We start from the raw sequence: 16,204 nt of genomic DNA, 5'->3' as shown, positions 1-16,204 counted from the left end.
ATGTGTCGTAACTATACCCAATCCCGACACCTGATGACCCTCATAGAGTCGGTAAATGAGTCAAAGTATAGTACTAGCATATAGAGTCTCCATGATGTTTCAAGTAGTAAGGACTAATGGTGTACAACCAAAACCGCGGACTTATCCACTCAATTAATAATAACCACTTGGAAAGTGCAAATAGGGTAGTTCGATCATTCATCATATGAATATCCATTTGCATGCTTTGAACATCTCTATGTTCCATACCAATGAAACGTGGTACTTGGCATCGCAAATGCTAGTCTCGATCTCGAGCGATCCTTATCCTTATTTGCGGACGACTCAATTAACTAGGAACTGTTTAGAATATACAGTGCTTATAAGATGTGTCTCATGATAGTCATCCATATGTACTATCACATCTTACATGCACTTTAGTATATTCAAGGTCTTTATCTAAACATCGTATAATACGTCACAACATAATAACATGATAAAAGATAAAGTAAATGCCATTATAAAAAGTGTAAAATATATTAAACAAAATATTGTTTATACATAGAGTCATAAAAGCCCTTAGCCATAGGTTGGCTAATTGTGCACCCACTCTTTCAATCTCCCACTTGCCCTAAAGCCAACTAGTCATACTACGTAATCCCATTGCTTCGCGATGTTTGTCAAACAATGGTCCTGGCAAGGGCTTAGTAAGTGGATCAGCGATATTGTCTGTAGAGGCCACTCTCTCGACAGTGATGTCTCCTCTTTCCACGATCTCTCGGATGATGTGGTATTTCCTCAGTATGTGTTTGGATCTTTGATGAGACCTTGGTTCCTTTGCCTGAGCAACGGCACCAGTGTTGTCACAGTACACGGGACTGGACCAACAACTTTAGGAATTACGCCCAACTCTTGGACGAAATTCCTCATCCAAACGGCCTCTTTAGCAGCAGCTGATGCTGCAATGTATTATGCCTCAGTGGTGGAATCCACTGTGGTGTCCTGCTTGGAACTCTTCCAAGAGACAGCACCGCCATTGAGCATGAATACAAATCCAAAGGTTGACTTCGAGTCATCCACGTCACTTTGGAAGCTAGAGTCGGTATAGCCTTCCAATTTCAATTCTCTTCCTCCATAAACCATGAATATATTCTTAGTCCTTCTCAAGTACTTTAGAATATCCTTCACAACTTTCCAATGCATTTGACCGGGATTGGCCTGATATCTGCTCGTGACACTCAGAGCAAAGGCTACATCCGGTCTGGTACATATCATCCCATACATGATACTACCTATGGCTGATGCATATAGTATGTGTGTCATTTTTTCTATCTCTTCGTCAGTCTTGGGAGACATAGACTTGGATAGAGAAACTCCATGACACATAGGTAGATGTCCTCTCTTGGACTCATCCATAGAAAACCTTTTCAATATGGTGTCGATGTAGGTTTCTTGAGTGAGTCCTATTACTCTCTTAGATCTATCTCTATAGATCTGTATTCCTAGAATATAGGACGCCTCACCCAAATCCTTCATCGAAAATTTACCTGATAACCATATCTTTGTTGACTGCAACATCCCTACATCATTCCCAATGATTAGGATGTCATCAACATAAAGTACTAAGAATGTCACAGCATCCTTAACTACTTTATTGCACACGCATGGTTCCTCCGGGTTCTTGATGAAACCAAAATACTTTATTGTTTCATCAAATTTCTGGTTCCAACTTCTTGATGCCTGTTTGAGACCATAAATTGATCTTTGAAGCTTTCATACCTTATGCTCGCTTCCCATGGATGTGAATCCCTCGGGCTGCATCATATAGATTTCTTTCTTAATGTTTCCATTAAGAAATGCAGTCTTCACATCCATTTTCCATATCTCATAGTCATACCAAGCTGCTATGGCAATAAGGATTATTATGGACTTGAACATTGCGACTGGTGAAAAGGTTTCATCATAGTCAAATCCTTGTCTTTGAGTATAACCTTTTTCGACCAATCGTGCCTTGTAGGTCAGTACCTTACCATCAGGCCCAAGTTTTCTCTTGTAGATCCATTTACACCCTATTGGAACAATTCCATCGGGAGGATCTACTAAAGACCAAACTTGTTTTGTATGCATCGAGTCTATTTTTGACTGCATAGCTTCAAGCCATTAAATTCGAATCCGCATCAGAAATTGCTTTCTTGAAGTTTCTTGGATCACATCCAATGTCGGGTTCATTTTGATCCCCTTCAAGAAGAAAACCATATCGAATAGGAGGTCTAGAAGTCCTCTCGGATCTTCTATAAAGAGGCGTGTCGTTTAATGGTTCCTGAGGTGTGGGATCGTTATTTTGTATCTCGGGTTCTTCTCGAATTTCTTCGAGTTCCATCATCTTGCCTTTCTTATCAAGTAAGAAATCCTTCTCCATGAAGGTGGCATTCCTCGAAACAAACACTTTTGTTTCAGTAGGATGATAGAAATAATATCCGATTGAATTCTTCGGATACCCTACAAAATAACATAAGGTGGATCGACTATCCAACTTATCTCCCACTGTCCGCTTCACGTAAGCAGGACATCCCCAAATCCTTAAGTACGAATACTTAGGAGCTTTGCCATTCCATAACTCGTATGGAGTTTTATCCACTGCTTTAGTGTGGACATTGTTCAACAACAATACCGCCTTTTCAAGCGCATAGGCCCAAAACGAAGGTAGGAGCTCAGTGAAGCTCATCATGGATCGAACCATGTTCAACAAAGTTCGATTGTGACGCTCCGAAACACCATTAAGCTGAGGTGTCATAGGAGGAGTCCACTGAGAGAGAATCCCATTCTCTTTTAGATAGTCCAAAAACTCGATACTTAAATATTCTCCACCTCGATCCGATCGAAGTGCTTTAATACTTTTACCTAGTTTATTTTCTACTTCAGCCTTGAATTCTTTGAACTTTTCAAATGCTTCAGACTTATATTTCATCAAATATAAATACCCATACCTAGAATAATCATCAGTAAAGGTAACGAAGTAGGTGTGACCAAATTTAGTACCAATACTAAATGGACCACAAATATCTATATGAATCAAATCCAACAGATTTTGACTATGCTCATGTTTTCCTTTGAAAGGAGATTTAGTCATTTTTTCTTTTAGGCAGGACTCACAAGTAGGTAGAGAGTTAATATCAGACATATCAAACAAGCCCTCTCCCACTAGCTTTTTTATCCTCCTTGAGAAAATATGACCTAGCCTAGCATGCCAAAGGTTTGTCGGGTTTTGACTATCATTTTTCCTTTTATTTGTTGTTGCCGGTTTATCAACATAATTAATTGGTACGTCTTTTAATTTTAAGTTATATAGATTGTTTTCAAGTTATCCACATCCAATCAAACATTCATTCTTGTAAATATTGCAAATCTCATTCACAAAATTGCAAGAAAAACCATCTCTATCAAGCATAGAAACAGAAATAATGTTTTTAACCAAATCTGGCACAAATAAAACATCTCTCAAAAGTAACTTAAAATTGTTTTGCAAAACTAAATAAACGTTTCCCACATATTTGGCTTCAACTCTAGAACCATTTTCGAGCCTTAGCTGGGTCTCACCCATCCTAAGCTTACGAATTCTTGTCATCACCTGCAGATCATTGCAAATGTGAGATCCACATCCGGTATCCAATACCCAAGAAGTTGTATTAAGTAAAACATTTATTTCAATGTAAAACATACCCTTTGCAGTTCGCAACTGCTCGAGATATACTTTGCAGTTACGTTTCCAATGACCGGGTTTCTTGCAGTGATGGCAAACGTCTTCAGATCCGTTCACGTTTGAAGCCTTTGTTTTGATCTTCTTCTTTGGTACAATTTTCTTGGGTGGAGCAGAATGTTTCTTACCCTTTCCACTTGGCCCTTTCTTAGAGTTAGAAGAGGAACCAACCAAGAGTACCGATTTATCCTTCTTTAATGTGGCCTCATAAGTCACAATCATATTGACCATCTCTTCAAGGGTGGCCTCTATCTTGTTCATATTGAAGTTCATCATAAAGCCGTCAAACGACGAAGGAAGAGAAAGAAGTAACAAGTCCACGTTCAGTTCATGCTCCAATGTCAAATCGAGTGTTATCAACTTTTCAATGAGCCCAATCATGTGTACCCCATGCTCACGGACCGAAGTCCCATCTCGCATGCGGCATGTCATGAGCTCTTTGATGGTGGCATACCTCTCCGATCTTTACTGAGCTCCAAAAAGTTCCTTGAGAGTATCGTGAATGTCAGCAGCATTCACTGCATTCTCAAATCGCCTCTGAAGTTCATCAGACATCGAAGCCTGCATGTAACATTTGGCCTTGATATCATGGTCCCACCATTTGTCAAGTTTGGCCAATTCTTCCGGACTCACATCAGCCGGGGCTTTTTCGGAGGAGGATTTTCTAACACGTTGAAAACCTTTTCCGAACTAAGAACAATCCTTAACTTACGAAACCATTCCGTATAGTTAGCGTCAGTCAGTTTGTTTTGTTCGAGAATTGAGAATAGTGGATTGCGTGAATTCATTGTAATGAAATACTGAAAAGAAACAGACTGTAGTAACCCAGAACTCATTTTAAGATAATAATATGTTAAACATGTTTAAGGGTTGGTAATTAACCAATTTCGGGATTTAATCGGACTTCAGAAGCAAGAAACAAAATTTCATTGTCTGAGCAAGTTCGAACGATCCGAAGTGGACTTCGGACGGCCCGAACTTGATCACCGGGGGATCCGAAGGTAAGCTTGTTGACATCGGAGTTAAGGCACGTTCGGACGATCCGAATAGGACTTCGGACGGCCCGAACTCCCTTGTGCCAAGCAAGCAGGATTACTCAGCATGGTGTTTTGATAAGTGTCGGATTTAGGTCACTTTGAACGACCCGAAGAGACGTTCGGACGGTCCGAACTCGACGTTTCTTGCATGCAGACAGTGAGTTGGAACGGACGATCCGAACTCAGCTTCGGAGGATCCGAACTCGTCCGGAAATTTTCTTATAAATAGGGCTCGTTTGATTTCATTTTGAAATACGAATTCCCGAGTTTCTTTCTTCAGTTATATAGTGTGAGATATACACTTGAGGGACCTATCGGTTATAATAGAGGTTCTGGAATAACCAAGGTGTGGTTATAGTCATCCGGGACTAGCGACTCCAAAGGGTTAATTACGGACGAAGGTATGGTCCGGGAATCTATTTAAGTTTTGGGAGTACTTATTAGCTTAGTTAAGGCTTATAGAATTTATATAGTGATACGGTGAACTTTTGAATATAGGCTTGGAACCTAGGATCTTACTATACTTGAACTAGCCTAGAGGTACGTACACATTGACTGAGATTTCCAGCGAGTATACATGTTTATATGTTGCATTTATTTGGCATTATTATATGGCATGATATATGATTTACCGCTTTTTATATTCATATGTCATGTGCATATACACGTTGAGCCTATACCTTGTTATACCTGACTATAGAGCCGCTCAGCTCTATACTCGATAGTCTGTCACTGAGAGTACCGCGACGGCGGGGGCATTTATGTCTGTCTACTCTGGTGTACTAGACGAGTGTGGTTGCACCCAGAGGTTGATCCGTGCGGTGGCATCACTCATGTGGCACCGGTTCTAAGCATGATTTTTCAGATAACCCTGTACCAGTCATCATGTTGCATGCATTATATACATATGTTTACTCATGTCTATGTACTGGGCGTTAGTGCTCACATCCTAGTTGTTATCTTGGACACCCTATTCCATGGGGCAGGTCGCAGGATGGACGGAGCTGGTAGTTCAAGGTAGGACTAGGGAGCAGGAGCCTTGTGGATTTTATTATACAGCAGGATTCGATATAGCTGTATAATGTTTACTCTTTAAGGTTTCGATTTGGTTGTATCACTACAGATTTAAGCCTGGATTATGTTACTAAGCTGATATGTAAATTATGGTTTTGTTTCCGCATTTTTTACTCTGTTAAGTTATTTTGCTGTATTAAGTTTAATTCATGATATTAGTTGCCAGTTAGTAGGTGATACCATGCAGGGTCACTACATTTTTGGTATCAGAGCATGCTTAGATTTTGGGATTAGTACTTGGGATTTAGAATTAGTTTTGCGTAATTCTTGCGCATTTGGGATTTTAATGTGCAATTCTTTTCAGGATATGGCTGACGAGAGTCACGGTTGTGTTGGACAGGGAGGTGGTCATCATCATCGTCGGCATTATCATCATGATCATCATCATCGTCATCATGACGGTAGACGTCGCTACTCTATCAATAAGTTCATGCAAGTAGGACCGAAACCTTTGGTGGGAGGCGAGAATCCTGAACAGGCGAGGAGTTGGATGTCTAAACTCGAGAGTACTTTTCGTGCTTTCGATTGTACTGAGGATCAGAAATTGGAAGTTCTAGAATTTGTTCTAGAGGATCGAGCACATTTTTGGTGGGATGCCAAGGCTGCTCAGGCACGTACTGAGAAAGGACAGGTGACTTGGGGGGATTTCTGTCGGGAGTTCCAGAAACTGTATTTTCCTCCGGCTGTTCGCCAAGCACGATCGATGGAGTTCCTTACTCTGAGGCAAGGATCAATGACTATTGATCAATATCAGCAACGATTTCTTGATTTGCTACCTTTCAGTCCTCATATCAATGAGAGTGATGCGTCGAAGTATGATATCTTTCTACAAGGTTTGAACCAAGATATCTACTCACAGGTTGTCGTCTGTGATGACCCGGTATCTTTTGAGACTTTGGTGAACCGTTGCCATCTTGTGGAGACTAGCAACAGGCGGGCACAGTTGATGATACCAGGACAGCCTAGTGGATCTTTTGAGCCTCGAGCTCAATCTGTTGTGCAATCTGGACCTACGTCTTCTTCTACTCCTACTACTTCATCTGGATCTCATGGTTCACGAGGTATGTTTCGTTTTGGGAAGAAAAAGAAGAAGGAGGAGTTTTGTAGTCATTGTGGAGGGAAGCATCCTGCAGCTTCATGTCGGAGAGCTACTGGTGCTTGTTATATTTGCGATCATCAGGGACATCTGCGGAGAGATTGTCCTCAGCGCATGGGTTCTGCTAGTGGATCAGGATCACAGGTTGGATCTCAGGCTTCTATTGTTCCACGTCAGCAGCCAGCACCACAGAGTTCTTCTGGATATCGTCCCCAAACTCAAGGGCAGGTGTTTGCTCTATCTCAGGAGCAGGCTACAGAGGGAAGCAATCGCATGTTGGCAGGTACCTTTCTGTTATGTGGTATTCCTACACTTGTATTAATTGATACTGGAGCATCGCATTCCTTTATTTCTAGTCGCTTTGTTAAGAGACATAGATTACCTTATGTATTATTAGATATGGATTTAGTTGTATCTACTCCGTTGGAGCAAGAGATAGTAACTAAGCGTCTAGTGATGGGTTGTCTTCTGGAGTTTGAGGGTAATGTTTTAGCAGCTAATTTGATGATTTTAGCGATGGCAGATTTTGACTGTATCTTGGGAATAGATATGCTGACTTTGTATCATGCTACTGTGGATTGTTATCAGCGTCTGGTACAGTTTCATCCGGTTGAGGGTGATAGCTGGTATTTTTATGGTGAGGGTGCGCGACCTCCGATGCCACTTGTTTCGGCTCTGAAGGCATGTCATATCTTGGAGTCAGGTGGGGAGGGCTACCTCATCTATGCAGTTGATATGTCCACGAGTAGTACGGGTATTGATCAGTTACCGGTTGTCAGCGAGTTTCCTGATGTATTCCCTGATGAGATTCCTGGTTTTCCTCCGGTGCGAAAGGTTGAATTTGGTATTGATTTAGTACTAGGAACTACGCCCATATCCCAAGCACCTTATTGTCTGGCACCTTCAGAGATGAGGGAATTGAAACAACAGTTACAGGATCTGCTTGATAAAGGATATATTCGTCCGAGTGTTTCTCCGTGGGGAGCACCTGTTTTATTTGTCAAAAAGAAAGATGGATCGATGCGATTATGTATTGATTATAGGCAGTTGAATCGTGTCACCATCAAGAATAAGTATCCTTTGCCGCGGATTGATGATCTGTTCGATCAACTACAGGGTACTTCTGTTTACTCCAAGATAGATCTGAGATCTGGATACCACCAGATGCGGGTACAAGACACAGATATATCTACGACTGCTTTCAGGACCAGATATAGGCATTATGAATTTCTGGTAATGCCATTCGGTTTGACGAATGCACCGGCAGTCTTTATGAATCTGATGAATCAGGTATTTTGAGAATATCTGGATAGATTTGTCATCGTCTTCATTGATGATATTCTTGTCTATTCTCATGACAAGGATGAGCATGCACAGCATTTGAGGATTGTTTTACAGATGTTACGAGATAAGCAGTTGTATGCGAAATTAAGCAAGTGTGAATTCTTGCTTGATCGGGTAGTGTTTCTCGGTCATGTGATTTATAATGAAGGGATATCTGTTGATCCTAGTAAGATAGAGGCAGTGCTGAACTGGTCTTGTCCGACGACGGTTGCTGAGATTCGTAGTTTCTTGGGTCTAGCTGGATATTACCGTCGGTTCATCAAGAATTTTTCACAGTTGGCCAGGCCTTTGACTCAGCTTACTCGGAAAGATGTTTCCTTCATATGGTCCTCGGATTGTGAGGAGTCATTTCACGAGCTGCGTGGACGTCTTACTATTGCACCTGTGCTAGCTCTACCTTCTGGATCAGGAGGTTATGTTGTCTATACTGATGCCTCTGGTCAGGGGTTAGGATGTGTTCTGACATAGCATGGACATGTTATTGCCTATGCTTCTTGACAGTTGAAGACGCATGAGACTAACTATCCAGTGCATGATCTCGAGTTGGCCGCCATTGTATTTGCGCTCAAGATCTGGAGGCATTATCTTTATGGCAAGAAATTTGAGATATTCACGGATCACAAGAGTTTGAAGTATATATTCACTCAGGCGGAGTTGAATATGCGACAGAGACGCTGGATGGATCTTCTGAAAGATTATGATTATGAAATCAAATATTATCCAGGTTCTGCCAATCTTACTGCTGATGCCTTGAGTCGGCAGGTGAGACTTTTTGCACTTCAGACTAATGAAATATCTCATATGATTCAAGAGTGTTGTTCATTGAGTTTTACGCTCAAGCACAAGAAAGGGAGAAATGGGATTCGGTTGTATACTATTTTGTCTGAGCCAGCATTGTATTCTCGGATTAGAGATGCTCAGATATCTGATGTTAAGACTCAGCGTTTGGCACGTTTAGCCAATGGAGTTAATATATCTGGATTCCATTTTAATGCAGATGGTTTATTGTGCCTATCTAATCGAGTGGTTGTACCTAATGTTGCGGAGCTCAGGAATGATATTCTTTCTCAAGCTCACAGGAGTCGATTATCAGTTCATCCTGGTAGCATGAAAATGTATAAGGACTTGCGAACTAGATTCTGGTGGAAAGGGATGAAGCGAAATGTATATCAATTTGTTTCAAGATGTTTGGTTTGTCAACAGGTCAAGGCTGAACACCGACGACCAGGTGGATTACTACAGAATCTTGAGATTCCCGAATGGAAGTGGGAGCATGTGACTATGGACTTTATTACCCCCTTACCTATGACTACACGTCAGTGTGATGCTATCTGGGTTGTTGTTGACCATTTGACGAAATCAGCACACTTTATTCCTTACAACCGGGAGTATTCTTATGATCGCATGACACGCTTATATATCCAGGAGATAGTGCGATTACATGGGATTCCAGTAAGAATAGTCAGTGATAGAGACCCGCGATTTACCTCACGTTTTTGGGGTAGTTTTCAGGAGGCGTTGGGTACCACTCTGAGTTTGAGCACTGCATATCATTCGGGGACTGACGGGCAGTCAGAACGGACGATTCATACGCTGGAGGATATGCTACGTTCTTCTGTCATGAATTTTGGCTTATCTTGGCAGGATCAGTTACCTTTGATCGAATTTGCCTACAATAACAGTTATCATCGTAGTATTGATATGGCACCTTTCGAGGCATTGTACGGTCGACGGTGTCGTACTCCGTTATTCTGGGATGAAGTCGGGGAACGAAAAAGTCGAGGGTCCTGAATTGGTGTAGCAGATTGTAGACAAGGTAGATTTGATCAAGCATAGGATCAAAGTTGCTCAAGATAGACAAGCCAGTTATGCTAATATTCGCCGCAGGCCACTTCAGTTTGAGCCTGGTGAATATGTGTTCCTCCGAGTATCACCTTTCAGAAAGGTGATGAGATTTGGCGTGAAAGGCAAGTTGTCTCCTTGTTTTATTGGACCTTTCTAGATACTGGAAAAGATCGGAGATGTTGCATATCGTTTGGCTTTACCGCCAAATCTTTCCAGTATACATAATGTTTTTCATGTGTCGTTGCTTCGACAGTACATAGCTGATAAATCTCATGTGATTCAGTCTACTGATATTCAGTTAGAGCCAGATTTGTCTTTTGTTGAACGACCAATCCGTATCCTAGAAAGGAAGGAGAAAGTTCTTCGAAACAAGACTATACCACTTGTGATGGTATAGTGGCAGTGCCGAGGCGTTGAAGAAGCAACTTGGGAAACTGAGAGTCGTATGCAAGCGGAATATCCTGAGTTGTTTGATTTGTACTTTTGATTTACCATGTAAGATGTAATTACAGTTGTTGTAATAAAACATGGTTTGATGTTTCATATTGTTATCTTGATTTGTCTTTAGATGTTATTTCGCGGATGAAATATCTAAAGGTGGGGGGAATGTAGTAACCCAGAACTCATTTTAAGATAATATTATGTTAAACATGTTTAAGGGTTGGTAATTAACCAATTTCGGGATTTAATCGGACTTCAGAAGCAAGAAACAAAATTTCATTGTCTGAGCCAGTTCGGACTATCCGAAGTGGACTTCGGACGGCCCGAACTTGATCACCGGGGGCTCCGAAGGTAAGATTGTTGACTTCGGAGTTAAGGCACGTTCGGACGATCCGAAGAGGACTTCGGACGACCCAAACTCCCTTGTTCCAAGCAAGCAGGATTACTCAACATTGTGTTTTGACAAGTGTCGGATTTAGGTCACTTTGGACGACTCGAAGAGACGTTCGGACGGTCCGAACTCGACGTGTCTCGCATGCAGACAGTGAGTTGGAACGGACGATCCGAACTCAGCTTCGGAGGATTCGAACTCGTCCGGAAATTTTCTTATAAATAGGGCTCGTTCGATTTCATTTTGAAATACGAATTCACGAGTTTCTTTCTTCAGTTATATAGTGTGAGATATACACTTGAGGGCCCTATCGGTTATTATAGAGGTTCTAGAATAACCAAGGTGTGGTTATAGTCATCCGGGACTAGCGACTCCAAAGGGTTAATTACGGACGAAGGTATGGTCCGAGAATCTATTTAAGTTTTGGGAGTACTTATTAGCTTAGTTAAGGCTTATAGAATTTATGTAGTGATATGGTGAACTTTTGAATATAGGCTTGGAACCTAGGATCTTACTATACTTGAACTAGCCTAGAGGTACGTACACATTGACTGAGATTGCCAGCGAGTATACATGTTTATATGTTGCATTTATTTGGCATTATTATATGGCATGATATATGATTTACCGCTTTCTATATTCATATGTCATGTTCATATACACGTTGATCCTATACCTTGTTATACCTGACTATAGAGCCGCTCAGCTCTATACTCGATAGTCTGTCACTGAGAGTACCACAACGGAGGGGGCATTTATGTCTGTCTACTCTGGTGTACTAGATGAGTGTGGTTGCACCCAGAGGTTGATCCGTGCGGTGGCAGCACTCATGTGGCGCCGGTTCTGAGCATGATTTTTCAGATGACCCTGTACCAGTCATCATGTTGCATGCATTATATACATATGTTTACTCATGTCTATGTACTGGGCGTTAGTGCTCACGTCCTAGTTGTTATCTTGGACACCCTATTCCATGGGGCAGGTCGCAGGATGGACGGAGCTGGTAGTTCAAGGTAGGACTAGGGAGCAGGAGCCTTGAGGATTTTATTATACAGCAGGATTCGATATAGCTGTATAATGTTTACTGTTTAAGGTTTCGATTTGGTTGTATCACTATAGATTTAAGCCTGGATTATGTTACTAAGCTGATATGTAAATTATGGTTTTGTTTCCGCATGTTTTACTCTGTTAAGTTATTTTGCTGTATTAAGTTTAATGCATGCTATTAGTTTCCAGTTAGTAGGTGATACCATGCAGGGTCACTACACAGACAATAATCAGTGATTGCTTAATTAATTTACTAAGACATAAAATATGGCGAGATTTAATTTTATGAATTTCACTCCCACTATTTTAACGATTTCACTACCCTCTAGTGAAAACGAGAAACAGATTTCCTTAGTGGGAACATGGAATCCAATTTACAAATCATAGTTTCGAATAATATCAGCCAACCATAATTTTCAAAAGGTAGAACTCAATTGCTTCCAAAGCAACCCCCATGTTTTTACCTCATGTCCAATAAGGGCCCAATAATATGACGTCGTTTATTGTGACATGTCAAGATGAACCATCAATATTAAGTTGTGATGGATGGTCGCCATTTGGATCCCCAATAATATGAGCCAATCCCATGGGAGTTCCATCCAACTTACAACATGTGTCGATCCAATGTACAGCTTTTCGACGAACGGGCCCACCCAATAATATGAGCCGGACCATGCCCGTGGGTAGCAACTCATACATTGATCGTTGATGGAAGATAGGAACATTTAAACAATATTTAAATTCTCTTTTGTTTATCTTGATATTAATTTTAAATCATATTTAAAATGAGGGATTTTTAATTTTGAAAAATTGTATCATCATATCATATTTGTATGCTTACGGGATTCATGCAATTTAGTCTAAACATGCATACATCAATAATATCATATATTATATTTAGGATGATCGACCCAAAAACTAATCAGCCCGTGGTTGCCAATCACGAGTCTAAGTCCAATCCTAGGTGATATGCAAGTATGCAATGCAATCCTATTACATTGAGCTTCCAATTTACATTTCTTCGGTCTTTATTGTCTGCTGGGCCATCCTTTGTCTTCAAATATTTATCTTCCACCAAGTCTAATAAATTTACAATAAATTTTGATGAAAAGTAGGGGATGCATATTTAAGGGTGGGAACGGGCCATAAACCAGACCCACTTTTTATTATAAATGACAAATCAAATTGGGCCATAAACCAAGCCCATTAATAAAACCCAACAAAAATAAAAACCAAATGTAAATTTTCTAACACACACCTACAAAATTGTTCATGGCAATCGATCATCCTTTATCCAATATTTAATTCAATAATTAAATCATTGGATAACATGTAATGACAACATAATTAAAAGATAAAATCAAATTTTATCTAATATATACTTAAGATCATATCTTATAATCAATTGTACAAAAAAAATTAATTTTATAAAATCTAATTTAACTGATAAAATTTATAAATTTTCCAAAAATTCAAATTTATCCAAAAATCAATTTGTTCGGACTCAAACAATTTGACCCGATGCCTCGTGGACCAATCAAAAACAATTTTCGATCGGACAAAAAAGTAAAATTTCAAAAAAATTAAAATTCTAATTAAAAATCAAATTTTAATTTTTCCGGGCTGCCCGGGACGTTCCCGGGTAGCCCCGCCCCCACGTGGGGCATGGGCTTGGGCAGCCCGTCGCTGCCCTTGGGCAGCACCGATCGCTGCCCTGGGCAGCGATGGTCGCTGCCCCGGTTTGCCCATCAAATTTAATTTTAAAAATTTGTGTTTTCGTTTCTAAAACCCGAGGCTTAAAAATTTTGTACAATCGATTAATTTAATCATTTGATCTGAGAGCAACCTGTCTCTGACGCCACTGTAGGAACTCGTTTTCAGATCATAGATCTGATACCAAAGTTTAAAAAATTTTTATATGGAACGATTCCATATCATGGGTATCAAATCTTAACGATTAAATTATGCAAGTAAAAAAATAATAACAATTAATATTTTACCTCTTCAAGCTATGGCTTGATTATGGACTCCAACAGATTAAATCTGCTCTTGTTGTAAATCCCAGGAACTGATGACTTGCTCGATCAATCTCCGGAATTAGGTCCACGAACAGAAAACTAAAACCCTCTGATTGATTGCACTTGAAATCAATCAGATGTTTATCGAAGAGATTAAACAGATTTGATCTGTCAATTCAGAATGTAATTTTTCATAAAAATCACGGACTGAATTCTCTCAAAAAGGGACAGGATTTTCGGAAAACCCTTTAGAATATCTTATATGATTTTCGAAAATTGCAAGACTTGAAATTGTGTTGTTTTCGAAAATTACACACATATATATATATATAATTTCTAGACTGGATTAAGTTATATTTCTATTAGGACACTAACTCCTTAAGGCCCATAATCCATAACTTAAGCCCAACAAGTCAAGTCTGTTATTATAGAAATTAATATAAAATTCATCATGACTCCGATTGATAAAATGATTTCACCAATGTGCACAGAAACCATTTCTGCACCTTTTAAAGTCAAAATAATTTTTCTGAATCCGAATTCAGTGATTTCCAAAAATGCTCATCCCTATGTCATTTTAGGAAATTCGACTCCCTTTAGTTTAGAAGTCCAACTTCTCTTTCATTAAATTTAACTATCTCAATGCGGATTAGTAATCCATTACTTGTGTAATCCTCAATGGTTAAGGGATACAGCTAGCCGTGGGCTTACAACTCCTTGTGACTCGGAACAACAATTTCCGACTTACCCATCGAATCATGGTAAGAACGCCTAGCAACATCGCCCCATGATTCCCTAGGTATCACTGATAGTGCCTGCAAGAACCAGTAGGTTTTGGTTAGCGTACAGTACGGTCCCTTCATTCATATATCCCGATCGAATCAAAAACCATTGGTACATCGAGAGTCGTTCGAGATTCGATAACTATACAATGCATCTTGAAGATCAAATAGTGACATCGCATGTGCTACTAGGAAACCAAGTAACCTAAATCACATCGAGTACTCTGGCCAGAGATTTGTCGTACTAATATCTCCTCAGATCGCATAGGATATCCACACTCGCAAGCGTGTGGTGAATCCTTCACAACAAAGCATCGACTCCTATATGTGTCGTAATTGTACCCAATCCCGACACCTGATGACCCTCATAGAGTTGGTAAACGAGTCAAAATATAGTATTAGCATATAGAGTCTCCATGATGTTTCAAGTAGTAAGGACTAATGGTGTACAACCAAAACCTCGGACTTATCCACTCAATTAATAATAACCACTTGGAAAGTCCGAATAGGATAGTTCGATCATTCATCATATGAATATCCATTTGCATGCTTTGAACATCTCTATGTTTCATACCAATGAAACGTGGAACTTGGCATCGCAAATGCTAGTCTCGATCTCGAGCGATCCTTATCCTTATTTGCGGACGGATCAATTGACTAGGAGCTGTTTAGAATATACAGTGCTTATAAGATGTGTCTCATGATAGTCATCCATATGTACTATCATATCTTACATGCACTCTAGTATATTCAAGGTCTTTATCTAAATATCGTATAATACGTCACAACATAATAACATGATAAAAGATAAAGTGAATGCCATTATAAAAAATGTAAATTATATTAAACAAAAGATTGTTTATACATAGAGTCATAAAAGCCCTTAGCCATAGGTTGGCTAACCGGGCACCCACTCTTTCACCTAATTCATATGTTGAAGCTATGGCAAGTAAATACAAAGAAGTGAATAGAAGATATGAATGAAGAGATGAACTCACTTGAAAAGAATCAAACGTAGACATTATTGGACACACCGAAGCATAAGAAGACTTTGGGATGAAAGTAAATCTATAAACAGAAGGAAGTAATTCCAAGTACAAAACAGATAAAGTATAAAGTTAGACTGGTTGCAAAAGGTTTTGGTCAGGTAGAAGGGATAGATTTTAATGAATCCTATTCTCCAATGGTCAAACATTGTTCCATCTGGTTTATGTTAGGCACTGGTGAATCAGATCGATTTGGAGCTTTAGCATTTGGATGTGAAAACTCCTTCCCGACACACTGACCTTGAAGAAACCATCTACATGGAACAACCTAAGGGCTTCATACATCAGAAAACATAGAATAAGTTATGCTTACTGAAAAAATCCTAGTATGGGCTTAAGCAGAGTCT

The sequence above is a fragment of the Henckelia pumila genome, chromosome 1 (genome assembly GCF_033568475.1).
Source record: "Henckelia pumila isolate YLH828 chromosome 1, ASM3356847v2, whole genome shotgun sequence".
NCBI classification, from domain to species: Eukaryota; Viridiplantae; Streptophyta; class Magnoliopsida; order Lamiales; family Gesneriaceae; genus Henckelia; species Henckelia pumila.
The sequence above is the reverse complement of the archived record's forward strand: the minus strand, read 5'-3'. Positions refer to the sequence as shown.